The sequence below is a fragment of the Ostrinia nubilalis genome, chromosome 21 (genome assembly GCF_963855985.1).
Source record: "Ostrinia nubilalis chromosome 21, ilOstNubi1.1, whole genome shotgun sequence".
Lineage (NCBI taxonomy): Eukaryota > Metazoa > Arthropoda > Insecta > Lepidoptera > Crambidae > Ostrinia > Ostrinia nubilalis.
In genome coordinates, this window is record NC_087108.1 from 1,910,420 (window position 1) to 1,926,613 (window position 16,194).

At 35.2% G+C, this 16,194-nt stretch overlaps 1 long non-coding RNA gene across 2 annotated transcripts; it reads left to right on the forward strand.

The window, feature by feature from the left end:
• The first annotated feature begins 10,379 nt into the window (after positions 1-10,379).
• On the forward strand, positions 10,380-11,893 carry LOC135081955 (uncharacterized). Of its 2 annotated transcripts, none has more exons than XR_010259308.1 (2): positions 10,380-10,854; positions 11,731-11,893. It is a non-coding gene; the product is annotated as an uncharacterized LOC135081955 (long non-coding RNA). The 2 variants fall into 2 exon arrangements; XR_010259307.1 differs by lacking the exon at positions 10,380-10,854 and adding an exon at positions 11,529-11,644.
• Positions 11,894-16,194: the final 4,301 nt, after the last annotated feature.

The window sequence follows — 16,194 nt, forward strand, 5'->3', positions numbered from 1 at the left end:
TTTTTGCATCGCTGCGACACACATCATGCAGGAAGTATTCTTCCACTTGTTACTGCTTTTGTTTGTTTTATGCATGCTTATATAACTAGTATTCTACTGTATTCTATTCTTTTCTTATTATTGTTATGCTGCAACTTTACTCTTTATGTGTGTTAAGTGTATGCAAATAAATGATTTATCTATCTATCTATCTAATTTATTGAAAAGTTTAATACATTTCCCCATAAATGAATTACCAATCTTGTGCAGTCTGAAATTTGGAACGGCAAGTTTATTTTTGTTTCTTGTATTGAACTTGTGTAAATCACTCTTTCTAGTAAATTGCTCTATATTTTTGCGAACATATAAAAGGTTTTCATAAATGAACTGTGAAGCTACTGTCAGTATATTAATCTCCTTAAAGAATTCTCTCAAGGAAAATCGGGGTCCAAGGTTATAAATGGCCCGCACTGCTCTCTTCTGCAGAACGAACACAGTTTCAATGTCCGCAGCTGAGCCCCACAACAATATGCCGTATGACATTATACTATGAAAATAGCTAAAATAAACTAGCCTTGCCGTTTCAATGTCAGTTAACTGCCTTATCTTTCTCACTGCAAAAGCAGCTGAACTGAGCCTTGCTGACAAGGTTTCAATATGAGGACCCCACTGAAGTTTAGAGTCTAAAGTGATTCCCAAGAATGTTGTGGAACTTATGCTATTTAATGGTTCATTCTTCACCATCAATTGTGTGGGAACCTGCCTCACATTAGGTAAGGTAAATTTAATGCACTTAGTTTTGTTTGCATTTAACAATAAGTTGTTAACAGTAAACCAATGCAAAACCTGTGAGAGTGTGTCATTTATATCATCAAGGTTTACTTTACCTCTATCAACTTTGAAAATGAGAGATGTGTCATCAGCAAATAACACAATATCACATAGATCTTTTACAAAGTAGGGAAGGTCATTAATATAAATAAGAAATAGCAAAGGTCCCAATATCGATCCCTGCGGCACACCCAGGGTAAGAGGTGCTCCAGAAGACTCAGTTCCATTAATACAAACTTTTTGCTTTCTGCCTGTGAGATACGAGTTCAACAGATCAAGTGCCTCATCCGAAACACCATAATGTCGCAATTTTTTTAGTAAGGTTTGGAGGTCTACACAATCAAACGCTTTTGAAAGGTCACAAAAAATACCAACAGCGTCTTTTTTACTCTCCCAAGCATCAAAGACGTGTTTCAGTAGTGCTACTCCAGCGTCAGTAGTACTTCTACCTTTGGTAAAACCAAATTGTTTATTGTGAAGTAATTTGTTGAAAATAAAATGAGAAAGAAGTTGGTGAAATATAATTTTCTCAAAAATTTTGCTAAGTACTGGTAAAATAGAAATCGGCCGAAAATTAGAGGGGTCACATTTATCACCAGCCTTAAACAATGGGATTATTTTACTTAATTTCATTAAACTAGGAAAGCAACCTTGATCAATGCATGTGTTAAAAATGAATGCAAGGTGAGGAGCTATGGTGTCAATAATTGTCCCAATAATACTGACAGAGATTCCCCAAAGGTCCTCGGTTTTTTTCATATTCAATTCTCTGAAGGTTTTAATTACTGTATTACAATCTATATGCCTGAACTGGAGTAGAGACTGGCACTCGGTGACATTAGATTTTAAGAGAGACTCTGCAAGAATTGGCGATGAATTTAATGCTTTAGTTGTTTCGGACGCAATGTTTGAGAAGAATGTCTCAAATGTCTCATATCTTAGACGAACTGTCCACTCGCTAACAGCTATCCTACGAACATTTCTGAGCTCTTGTTGGACGTCGATACCAGTCAAATGACGATTTCATAGAGAGGTTGACATGAAACAACGGTCATCCCTCTGCAATGTGCACCGGCGCTGTTGAGAACTTGGTCTCGGGATAAAGCCACCAGTCTCCCAAAAGCGTCTTAAAACTTTCGAAACCCAGGACTGGCTTATGTGGAGCTGACGTGCGACAGCCCGCTGGCTGAGCCCTTCTTGCAACAGTGCAACGATTTGTGCTGCTTCTGTAGGTGTAGAATCCCAGGTAAAGTGTCAAAAGAAGCCGAGATGTGTATGGATCAACGTGTGAACGCAAAAATCCGAAAACACGTGCTTTTTATAGGGGGTAAATAGGCCGCAACTCGCGACGTATCAAACAGTTGGTACATGTCTTTTTTCTTACTTCTTCACATCAGCCGGGATATCTTTTTAAATACTGGTGTGATTTAAATGATTTTAGTATCAATTTAAAGTTAAAAGTTTAATCTTTAAAATGGTGCAACTTTTTTTGTTACTAACAAATTCGTTACTACACAAGATCGCGTGGAAACAACTTCATGTAAGTGATTCCATACTTTTGCTCGCGAGTGTATATACAGGGTGGAAACGATAAGTGATCTCACTCGATTATTTCTAAACTATACAAGATATCCAAAAACTGCTTACTGATCCTAAAAGTGCTTTATGAGCTCTATCCAACGGTACCAATAATAGGTTACATAATAAATTGGATCTATCTGAAAATTCAATGTTTCAAGCCTCCATACATTTAGTAAAACCTCATAATATTAAAAACTATACAAGATATCCAAAAACTGGTAACTGATCCTGAAAGTGCTTCACGAGCTCTATCGAATGGTACCAATAATAAGTTATAAAATAAACTGGATATATTCGAAAATTCAATGTTTTCAGCTTCCATACATTTAATACTGCCACAATCATAGCACTCATGTCTTGATAACATTATAGCAAGTAAAGCCTAAAACCAATGTTTTCCGTGAATAATTTTAAATAAGAATGCAATTCACGAATTAATTTTAAGTGTTTATTATTTAAAATAAAAAAATTAACACTTCTAATATTGTGTGGCTGGCATAGTGGCATACATTTAGTATGAAGGCTGAAAACATTGAATTTTCGGATAGATCCAGTTAATTTTGTAACCTATTACTGATATCGTTTGAAAGAGCTCGTAAAGCACTTTCAGAATCAGTAATCAGTTTTTCGATATCTTGTATAGTTTAGAAATAATCGAGTGAGATCACTTAACGTTTCCACCCTGTATATGCATGTACATTGAAAATGTTTGATTTTCTCGTAATTCGTCAGTAAGTAAGAAATGTATATCTCCACCTTTATATTAACGATTTGTAATTTTTCATTTAATACTTATTAATCTAATTTGTATTTTTATGAATAAAAACTTGGCAGTGTTAATTGTTTTGTTTGTTTTTATTATTTTATAAAATCCGTCTTCAGGTCGCCATAGAACAGGGCCTCGCGAAATCTGTCTTGCCCACATCAAATTTAGTTGTTGCCCCGCCACTGCTTACGAACATTACCTGACGGTGGACGGATGAATCGATTTTGATTGCCTAAACGCAAAAACTGTTCATGAATTAAGATTTAAGTGAGGTAAGCTTCACATTTAAGAAACGTAGTCGTGGGTGGCGTCTTTTAATCGGTACCTACTTTACTTAATATTAATAGGTAGGACCTATTAATTAATGTTTCTTAACTAGGACACCTTATCTCTAGAAAGTACCTAGTTGTCTATGTTTAAGTTAAGCTTTTAGTAAATAGATTCTTACGTAGGATTCTGATTATGTGCTCCCATCCAGTATAGGGTTGTCGCTTCGCTTAGTTTGTTTTCATCTGATAATAATGACGTAGGTACTATTACTAGGTATAGGTGTTATGTATTCTGGGTCTAATTATCTCAATGTTTAGGGTTGCCATCCATTCAGGATTCCCCGGATTTGTCCTAGTTAGAGGACGTCTGGGGAGCGTCCGGGAGGTGTTTTATTTGTTGTTCGGGCTTAAAAGTTTTAAGTCTTCGGCCGATGCCAGGCGACGCGAGTACGCGACTAAGTTTAAAAATCTGTTCACATAATATCCTGGTTCTGGGCTCCAAAATCCGGGATTTTCACGCGTCTTGCCCTGGTTGCCATATTTTAGAGATGGTAACCCTAGCAATGATGCAATTTTATTTATTTATTTATTTATTTATTTAAGGATAGTACACAGCACAATTTTGTAGGGTAGGGCCAGAATCTGTGCATAAAATTAAGCTTTTTTCGTTGGGGGGTTGTCAAAGCTTTCGAAGTCATCAAAAAGATCCCTAGGTCACTTAAAAACAGTTTTTTGTTGATTCTGCCATCTTTCCATACTGTTTTTACCTTTTTACAACCTAACAACTTGGATTCTAGTGGGTAAGTGTATATCTATCTATCTCTACCTACCGTTTCATTATACATCTGCAGAAAGTAGATAGGTCCTACATAAAGCAGTGTAAGTGAACTATCTATGGGGTCCCTCCCTCCCTTGTATTAGATCGTGTAGGTACCTATCTACCTACCTAACTTCTGGCATAAGAACACAGTAGATATATGAGCTAAAGCAGTACGGAAACTTAGCCCTTTCGGCGAGTTAAATACCTACACTTCAACTGAGTGTTAGGGTTGGCACTCTTAATCTTTATAAAATTAATAAGGTTCTGACTTACTTATTTATTAAAACGTTTATTTAGGTTTTTTAACTATCAAATACCTAATGGAATAAATTAATTGACTAAGTAGTTAACAAAAAAATAAAACGTTAATTAGGTTCTATAATGATCGAATAAATCGAATAAATTGATTAAGTACTATTAGAGGCCGGTAGAAGATATTCTATTCTCATAAATAAAATACCGGATACTTACTTTCACATAGCTATTGACTCATTTTAAATACAGTTCATCACTTAGTACAAAAGCGCGCGGAGCAAATTACTTTATCAAATAGAACACATAAATTATTAAAAAGCGTAATTACGTAATTTAAAAAGAACTATTACAAAATCAGATGTAAGCATTTTATTTAAAAAGTAATATTTAATCATTTTTACAATTCAGAATTATTACGAAGTTTAAAAAATGAAAGTTCTGGTTTTGAAGATGCCGAGTTCAAGCAGCCGTATACTACGCAAATACGCAATACACTCGTGGCATGTTTTTTAAAAATACAGCGGACAGTGCATGCAATAAAATTATTATTAAAAACATAACGCGCGCGACACTCGCGACGGATGGACTGCGAGGTTCGCTTAGTTCTCGTGTAAAGCGTGCGTCTGTGTGCGTGAGTCTGATTTCGAGCGTTAGTATGAAGCTTCCGTACTGTTTGATTTATCTACTGTGATAAGAACGTCGTAATAACTAAGGTAGGTAGGTAGGTACAGTCAACAGCACATCAAGCTATACATTTTCGTTGCAAAGTCGCCCCTATCGCAACTACGTAAGATACCACAGTGTTTACGTTGACGTGCTGTTGACCGTACATACCTATTTCTATTTGGTAAGTAGAAATTTTCTTCTGTTGATGTTAACAAGACTTCAAGCCAACTATCAGACCATAATAAAACCTTTATTAATCTAAGAATAAAACTCATTAAACGTCACCAGCTGATACAAATTATTTCCTTTCATTAGAAACACTCCTCGGTCACGTATAGTAAAATTGCAACATTGCAACACGGTCCAACAAAGAATACGGAGCACCCAGCCAGGCAGGTGTCATTATTCCCTCATATTAATTGATTGGCAACAACAATAAAAATAAAAGAGTGGACTGGCCGGACCGAGCCCCGGCCGCAGCCCACGAGCGGAGCGGCAACGTCGCGTATCGACCCGCGTGAAAGGCAGGCAACGGTTGCCGGTTGGCATCATAAGTTTCCTTGCCTTACTTAGCCTGATTTAATAACAAAAACATTCCATCCTTTTGACCAAAGTTTTCTTGGAGTTAAATGCCATTTTGCGTGTAAGAAACTTCAGTACAGGTGCTTTCCTACGACTATAAATAAGTCCTAATAACCCATTTCAAACTTTCTTTCTATGTTATTTAACCTACCGTACGTACATTTTATGGTATATAGGTAGTAGGTACCTATTTTTTTACAGATATCAACTTTAATTTTAGAAATCATTGCGTTTTTGTGACCTAGCTGCTTTTAAACCTAGATAATACGGAATACCTACTAAAACTAAAGAAATGAAAAAACTGTCGCATGATAATGGCAGAACAACAAGCTTACTGGCTGACAGTTTAGTAGTCATCATCATCAATGATGAGTCATCATGGACCAATTTTGCTACACCTACCTGCCAAAAATGTCTACCTACCTGCCTGCCTAGTGCCTACAGTACCTACCTATGTGGTCTGGCGTTAACGACTACATAGATGGTCTCGTGATGGACGCATATACCTGGGGCTGGATACTATGGTAGTAAATGTGTACACGTTTAACACCCATGTTATTGCGAACCCTCATCAAAATAACAAGCTCCGCAGATGTTCTGACGTGTAGACTAGGGGTTGGGCATTCTACCAGTTATCTAGCCAGACTGGAATGTACAGCAGTCAGCAATAGCACGTTATCAGCCTACCTTATACAGCTGTAATAAAAGCTATTTTGCTACAAAAATTTGAGCTGATTGTACCTATAGGAGATGCACCGAATCCGGTTTAGAAAACCGTTAATTAAGAACGACTTCAGTTCAGAGGTGCGCAATAGATTTTCGTAAATTCCGCCTGTCTCTATCATTCAAGTGGGATACTGTCATAACTATAAGCGAGAGAGATAGATAATAGAATAGGATCCAAAAATACGGCTTTCGTTTTGCTACAGAAGCCTTTGAACAAAACTTAATGATCCTGAATAGGCTTGAAGGTACCTAACATACCTTTTTACCCGACTGCGCCAGAAGGAGGGTTATGTTTACAAGCTTTTTCTATGTGTGGATCTATGTAGGACTTGGAAATTACCATTCTCGCTAAAGTCGTGATTGCTGGTCGGTCCTATGCGTCTTTGTGAAGGATCAACATTTTTTCTTCATGAAATTTTGAGTCATCATCATCAGTCCACAGCTGGATAAGTCATAAGCCCTTAATTTTTTTATTACATATTATTTGAAGAATAGTCTAAGAAATTACGTATAATACAGGGTGTCCAGTGAATTAATTAATATTAGTTATTAATAAAAAATAATAGCTATCGTCATTCATCGCATAGGTAAGGCGTAAGGTAGGCATTACATTAATTTCTACTTTGCTTAATCAATCATGTAAGACTAAGAAATACGAATAATAATAAAATATAGGTACTTATTAATGTGGTAATTTTCAGGCAATAATTTATTTATGAGATGAGTAATGAATGACAGTAACCCACGAAAATAATGTTACCTACGTACGTGACCTAGTACTAGAACATTCTGGCTATAATTTTGAAAAGTTTTTCTAGTGTCACAATATGGATTATTTCTTGTAATACTCAGTAGTAAGTAGTTTAGGTTACCTACTTATTTACGGACAATTTTTTTTCATGCTTGTGGGAATGTAACGTGTGCCGTGGGCGGAGTAAAGTAGTAACATAGTTACTAAAACAAGATATTGACAGCCAGGTAGGTACGATGGTAGCCTTTAGTAAGAAGTAACCTATTTAAGCTTAGGTTAAGGTTATTATCGAGTTCAGCCCAAAACCAAACCCGTGTAACACAAAATTCCTACATTTTTTAACATCGCTTCATCTTTTGTTCTTCCGTAAATCTCGGCACATTTCGAGTTTCTGCGACTAAAACTGTGTTATCTCGAGCAATGACATTGAATAGAGTCGCAGTCCACGATTTAGGTACGTACCTATATAAATGTACAAATGAAAAGCCGCCTGTCACTTCAAAGATTATCTTGGCAGTTACAAACCTATACCTATTTATACGCGTCTGTGCAACGTTGCCAGCTCGCCGGGGCAGGCGGCAACACGGCTTGCGGTGGCATCGCTTTCTGCCTGTGCGATCCATTCCACCCTCCTCATTCGAGGCGGAGGATCGCCCGCGCTCGGTCGGTGCTCACCGCTCTGATGTCTGCACTTATTTTCGTATTCAGATACGATGCTTGTTTATTTTCGTCTCCCCACGACATTAATTTATGATAATGCTTAATGGTATGCGACGAGAAATGTGCAAATTGGATGATTGCTCTTTTTATTTCAGTTTTAAGCGCACCACGCGTGATATCTTTGCATAATTTAGGTGGAATCCTAAATGTAGAATGAAAGTTTACTGTTACTGAAGTCATTTTTAGTATTATTTATATGAAGGTAGCCATGCTATCGTCTTAAATAGAGACGAAGTTTTTAAAATTATAGAGACAGATCCTTCTAAACACTCTTCAGCTATTCCCTATTGAGAGCTAAAAGCTCTTATCCTAACCTTCATTAAATGTAGCACACCTGCGAGCGTAGGCTGCTACAAGCTATGTGTCACTTATTTAATTAAAATGAAATTATTATAAGGTGTGGCGGTATTACATAAACCATTTTCATTTTAATATAACTGTTAGGGCGACGATCATAAAGGTAGGTACTACTATTATGTCCCTTATATCGAACGTATTTCTGCTGCAGTATCCCTACTTATTCCTTTCTTTTTTTTTTCAGTATGCAGCCCTGTATGGCCAGTTAAGTGACAGCTTGTCCGCTTTCTCGCTTCAGACGTGTGTAAACGTCAGAGCCGTCGAATTTGGCAGCATCGTGCAAATTACAGCGCTTTTGGTGAGCTCGGTTAGTAATGATGATGCATGCCAGTCTTAATGATTGCTGCGAGAGCTGGCTGGAAAACGAGCCTCTACGCCATGAAGAGAAATGTAACGAGGTTCGTTCGAATAATATTCGAATTTTGAATTTAATTGCATGGAGATGATTTTTTATCTCCTTAAAGCTACATTCCTGCATTACTGTTCGGTCAAGTCAAGTGCAATCTATGAGAGCATAAAAACATTTTTTTACATTTTCTACATGCTTTTATAGTCACATAGCCAGTTGCGTACAGCAGACGCAAAAAATGAGATACGTCCTTTTGCCAAACCCTTAAAAAGACATTATATGGGGCTGGGGGTGCTTACTTTTTACAATAGTTTCCATTGTCAGCTGGACCCCATCACGGAGCAATCGGTGCGGGTCACTGCACACGTAATGTTGGCCCTACATTGTATGTACTGCCAACAGCACATCAGACTATACATTTTTGTTCCAAAATAGCACTTATTACAAGTACGCAAGATGCTATAATGTTTAGCTTCGTGTGCCGTCGTCCGTATTGCGTCGATCGATGCCCTAAAATAGTGCAGTGAAACGAAGCGCTCGCAATTGCTTTTTGAAACGAAAATTTCTGGGAATTCTTAGATTGTTAGATTACTATAAGGAGTTAAATTTGCTGTCGACTGTACATTACTTTATCTTTATACATTCGACTACAGTTTACTTTCGTTGCGTTGTACTAGTACTAGTACAGTACCACAGAGTAAAGTTTCTTTACTCAATCTAAAACATTATACAATCTGGTTTATTTAATAACGGTTACTCGTAAGTAGTTTGTTTAAAAAAACTGAAACTGCCTGTTAGGCAAGCTAGGCAGAGAAAATAAGCTTGTTTTTAGTACTTACATATTTATAAATTTATCTACATTCACATTCTTAATAAAAATACCTACATTTATTATAGTTACACCTAAAGTAAGTTAACATAAATAGGAAAATAAAATTTCGCTTTTCATTTTTTGCGTAGGTAGTATTTTCCCTATTATTGCCAAGGTAAGTCCTTCGGGGCCATTACATGTACTGAGTGGTGTTATTTATGTGGCATAAATAACAAAAATAACCGCCATAACTTAGGTTGGGATAAAAATATTTCACGAACTCAAAATAATAATGTAACGTACCTACGCAATAATAGATAGTAGCAATCGGAATATTGAAAAGGTTTCAATGAGCTATAAATTTTAGGTAGGTAGGTACCTACCTACCCTACTGCTGTATTTTGATTCAATACACCCTGTATTGGGTTGGTTTTACTAAAGGTATCTATTAAGAAAATGTTGATTTATTTTTAAGTTAGTTGACTAAGTTGCAATTTTTTTTTCAAAGTTAGGAATATTTAACAAAGTATGGTAAGTAACATAACATTTCCAGCTCATTAAAAATGTTACGTAACCTAACAACTAGGCAAAAAGCTTCACACAAAGCAACTAGGCCTATTTAGCCTGCCAACAAACTTTATTTGTAGATAGAAGATAGCACACAACAAAACAACTCACAAAGGAAAATGGCTGCCAAAGATGAGCTCGACATAGCGAGGGTACAATTTTTATTTTTATAGCACGGAATTACATGGTATACGGCCTCTAAACGAAAAAGTTTTTATACGCAATAGCAGCGTCTATGCCTTCGAGGCGAATTCATTTTATAACATTTTTACGTTGAATTCTGTATAAGTACCTACTCGAACAACAAAGTTCGCATTACAAAAACATGAGTTTTTGTTCTAAACCCAAGTAACACAAAACACAATTATAAGAAGCGTACAACAGCATGAACCTACGTGCAGAGCAGTATATGAGCAGCATATGTAGCACTATATCAGCCGTATAAAAGTCTATAAGTGTCTTGTAAGCGCAATTTGGGCCCCAAATAATACGGCTTTGAGCATTATTAAATATTATTAGTGCTGCTAACCAGCGCTTATAATGTTATTGAAGACAGACATTAGTAAAATTGTTAGACAGCATATTCTAATGTAAAAAGCATTTTATTAGATGTTAGTACAGCTTTGAAACAGCTTTCAGAATTACAATGCCAAAGTTACGTTTTATTCTAAGGCTGAACGTTTTATTTTGTTTGTTTGAAAGTATTCGAAAAAACTTATCGCATTTTATTGTCCGATTTGATTATTTTTCGTTTAGAGTATTGCAGTGCAATGGTGTTGTGAGGAGATGTTTTAATGTCTTTATTTAAAATAATTTATCATAAGGTAAGTATCTTTTTTTTTGTTTCAAGAATGAAAATGAGCTGGGAGTATTAGTCTTATGTGAAAATATATATATGTTTGTGGTTTATAATTCACGCGCCCTCACAGAAATCCTTTTTTTAATAAAATAGGGACAAATTTAGAATCGACATATGACACTTTTTGTGATTTTTTTAACGATTTGATTAATTTTAACTTATAAAATTGCTTCTATCGATACTCCGCTTGTAAGAAAAGGATAATAAGTAGTATTTCATGCATATGTGTATTATAATTTTATTTTCTATGTTAGTGAAAACAGAAAGCAAATGGCGTCAGATAATATTAATGTTTTAAACTTTCAACTAGTGTCTTTTAATGTTGTCAGTCTTATTATAGTAAAAAGAAAATGGTTAAGTCATTCAACCTTCATATAAAATATCTAAGTGATATCTTTAGCATTACTGTTACACTTTTTAGGTATGTTATAATGTTCATTAGGTTTAAACGTCATAAAAATGGATTGCTTTAGTGTTAATCAGGGTACCGAAACAATAATTTAGAATCCTTTAATCACGTCATGATCCCCTACTCCACGTCTTTCAATTTTATCTGTCTCCAATTAGGTAGGTACCTAGTTTGACAAGTGTTAAGTATAAAATCATTATTATTATTATTATTATTTTTTTATAATGTAATTTGTAATGAAACACGATATAGCTACCTATCTTATTTTTCGCTCATTGTAATAGTAATAATTTAAAGGAACTTTTTGTAACTAGTTAGTAGTGTTGCTGTAGTCGTTTTTTTAAGGGTATGCGTTATACGGGTAATTATTTAGTTTTCAGGTAACTACTTCTCTATTAAGTCATAAATAAGCTTATTTGTTTTTTTTTTCAGATGCCTTTTAAAATAGTGCAAACGACCGAAAGGGATGAAGGAATGTTCTACGGAACTTCTTGACTCACACAACAACCGATTGTACTGTATTTTGTGTATGAGGTGTATCATTTTTTGGAACACGTTTTGCATTTCTTAAACCAAATATAAAGTTTGAATATTCCGTCTTTATCTTTCTCTTTACTCCACCTGTTCTCTTAGGCTGAGTTGCACCACCTAACTTTGACCGTAACTATGACGATAACCGATGTTTTTTGTATGGGGTTTGACAGATTTTTGACGTTTGTTAAAGTAAGTTGGTGCAACCCGGCCTTAAGTCTTTTTCCACTGTTTATTCATGTCAATAACGTGACACGTTCGACATAAATTTTCTAATGAATATACAGGACCTACTAACGCACAAATGAATATAATCATACGGCTCGTGGTTTTATGGCCAAATTATGACCTAAAGTAATAAAATATTTTTTTAATTTATCTAAATAGTGCTAAAAGCTTTAAAGTAACAATAAAATAAGAAGATAACAGAGCTAAAACTTTAGTAAATGTTTGGCTAATGCTGAGCAGTAAATAAGCATAAGAAAAGATCATAAAAGTGCGTTCAATCTGTAAAATGTGTTAATATACCTGAATGCACTATAAAATATTTCGACAACGTTTATTTAATGCATTAGGTTTTCTTATTTACTAATATACGGTTTTAACCTTTGTGTTAGTGTAAATGCTGTTAAAGGTGCTGTATATTAAAAGTAATTAATGTTTTAGTATGATTATAAGCCAATTAACTTAATTTTTTTAGACCATATAATAGCTTCATGCATTGTAAATTTTACCGCATTCTACTCAAAAGCATTTAAACTAAGTCAAAACTGATTTAAAGTGATAGTCTGACTTTAAAACGTAAATCAATCTTAACTTCAGTGAATATACAGATTGCGTGTTACTTGGGAAGTAACTAAGTAACTAGTATGTACATTTTCTTATTTAAACAACTGGGCAATAAAAACATAAACGTAACAACCTAATTAAGTCGAATTAAAACGGTTGTTTTAAAACTTACAAGTCTTATACCGGGTGTCCGGGTTCTGTAAAAAGCTTTTTCTAGCATAAAAATAAAAACTTCATCTTCCTATTTATTACATATTTCAAAATAAACAAAGGCCCCTATTAAAATAAATTTATGTAAGTTTAGGCACAAAATAGGGTTGTAGGCAATCGTAAAAATAAAATAAAGAAAACATTTGTTTATGTATTTTTATTAATGTTGTGGTTAGATATTGTCATATTTAAAGAAGATGTGGCGTGGAACCCTTCCACGCCACATCTTCTTTAAATATGACATGACAATATCCGTCCTACCTACCTATGGAAACGTCCGTCTTCTAAAAGACTGTGTAAGTACCTATACAGAAATACTTCTTCATCTTCTTTTAGTTTGGCAACGACTTGGTTTTGAGAACAGAATGTAAGTCCTATTTTACACTAACCTTTTAGACTAGTAGCACAGAATAATAATAAGTTAGATTGAAGTGACACGATCACAAATTACCCAATAGTTGGCGTGACAGCGTCCTCCGCGATTCAGTTCGAGTCAAATAGAATTGGATGGAAACCAGAAACATGCAACTTCAATAGATCGATCGATACTAACTCGACCGTTGTAAATTCGTGCAATTGGCCTGCAGATTCCGATAAAAGCTTTTCAGGCATCACGAGTTGTGGAATGACTTTGATAATACATCAAATAGGTAGGCTACTTATAATAAGTTAATTAAGTTGTAGCTACTTGCCCTTAATTAAGAGAGATTTCTAAGCAATGAAATTAGATTTCCAGGGGATAAAGCACTTAGGTATTTGCAAAAACAATTATATTTTATATTATACTAGCCTTCGCCCGCGTGGAATTTTGTCTGTCACAGAAAAACTTTAACACGCGCGTTCCTGTTTCAAAAACCGGGATAAAAACTATCCTATGTCCTTTCCCGGAACTCAAACTATCTCTATGCCAAGTTTCATCAAAATCGGTTCAGTGGTTTAGGCGTGAAAGAGAGACAGACAGACAGAGTTACCTTCGCATTTATAATATTAAGTATAGAAGTATAGATTTTATTGGTCCTTTTTAACTTTGTAACAATTTGTTGAGGGATTCCTCTCTTTAAGTTAATGTAACCTTAAGAAACTCTTTCGTCATAGGTATCTAGAGAAATTCTCCCAGTATCAAAGATAAATTTATTCTATACGAAGTCGCGTGTAAAACTTAGTTAACAAGCGAATTAAGTTATTGTAATTTATTATTGAACATTGTTGTTATGTCGTGGTGCACTGCCGTGTGCGTGTCGATCAATGAGAGAATCCATTTATTTCATTTCCCGTGTCCGCTACAACTGTCGACGTGACGTGTCTGTCCGTCACACTGATGCAGGACGCTGCTGCTGACTCACTGACGTCATTATGACTGCTCCACTTTTAAAAATGCCGTTCGATCGCCTACAGATTTTCTTTTTCTTTTTATGATTGTAAAAATCGTTTTTACCCAAACAGGGAATCTAGTCTCCATTTCAAGTCTCAACTGATGGAAATTGGAAAGTGATGAAGGAAGAGGCTTCACCCGGAATCTTCAACGACAGGGGAAATGGCTATCTTCCCTTCAGTTGATGAAACACAACTTACACAACAATGCAGTTACCGCTGTTTACGATAGACTAAGGTAAGATGGTCAGATGGACAGACTAAGCTAAGCTTCAAGTCAAGTGGACTTAGAACAAGCTCTATCACTGACCAACGATAAAGGTAAACCGTATGAAGTTATAAAAGAGTATTTAATTACAGAATTATTACAGAAGTGTTTTATGGGTCATCGTCATCGTTTCGTCCACTGCTGAATACAGGCCCCCGTCCCCTTCTTATCCTAATTAAATTAATAAAATATGACCTAAAAATGCCTAAAATACCACGCTAGGTTATCTGCATGATGTATAAGTAGAGTAAAGGTGACTTTTAAAACGTTTCCAAGAAATAGCTGTGTTTCACGCGAGTACCACCATACTATCTGACCCTGAAACGGTTTTAAATCTTTCTTTTTTATTGAGAGAAAGCACGTCATCGTAGCCAACACTATTAATAAAAGTCACATTAAATTTTACTCAGTTTTTATTATAATTTTGCCTTTAGAAAGACCCAGTGGTGTGGTCTAATAATACAGAAGAATGCCTAAGTATTAAGACGTAGGCTTTATTAATCTAAGGACGTAGGTAGGTATGTTGCTTGCAGTCAAAACCAGTCAAAAGTGCAGCACCTTAAAACTAAAAAAATCTGTTGAAAAAAGAGTAGAAAGAAAATTCTCGAAGACATTACTTCGACAATAGGATCCTAACGAAATTTATAAAGCCATTTCCATTTCTTATATCGCAAAAGTTTGAAAAACTAGTTTACAATGAAAAATACATTTCCAATATCTTTTCTAGCCTTTGCAAAAAGTGTTTTCGGCAGGTTTTCCAAGAGCTTATTTCAAACTTTGAAATAAATTCTCTTTGAGGGAAGCTTTTGTAGAAGTTTGCAGCCTCAAGTAAAGTAGGTAGAAAAGTAAAAGTAGGTTGGTACCTACCTACTACTTATTATTAAGTTTAATTAATAACTTCTAGCTTCCAGGATAACTATAAACTGTGAAGGACAGGTACTCTTTCAAACAATTATTATTGATGCTTCTGTACTGTTTTTAATGTAATATACATACCTAAGTTAAATTAAAATATTGCTTAATTAAGTAAGCCTACCTCGGTACCTTTTTTGAAATAGGTAGGTAATTTTGCGCACGAATACCTAGGTAAGTAATTTTAGTTCTCTGCGGCTTATTTTGAAACTTTGACATAAATAAATATGGTTTTCGAAGTATTTGGTCCTTAAAACGGAGGCTGGAGTTTCAAAATAATCTGTAATGTTCGGTCTCGGTCCCGGGCTAGACCCAAACGAAGGCTATTCATTTCTCTAGCATAGCAATAAAATTATTTAGGAGAACCACACTTTGGGTGTTATAGTAGGACATTTCCCGGTTTTTTTAAGAAGTAATATCATAATTTTTTAAGTGTACGTCTCACTCCCATTGTGTCGCACTTTTTTATCGATATTTTTAAATTTCTGTATGTTTATGGAAATAATACCTACTTTAGTGAGATCATTAAGTACATATTACCATTATTAATTCGCATTTTCTCCGTATAATTTTAATAATAACAAGAAACCACTTACAATATAACACGATATAAGTAAGTAAATAAATGTTTCAATATCAATTTGAAAGTTAAAACGTACGAGTAAACTAAATCAACATACGAGTAAATAACCCTTTTCCATGAATGCATAATTCCAATATCCAACCATCCAGGGTATACCAACCCCAGGTTCTATTCAGTATGGTAACCCTAAACACGCCTCCCTTGATCCCGGGAGGGCAGGCGGGGCGGGAGG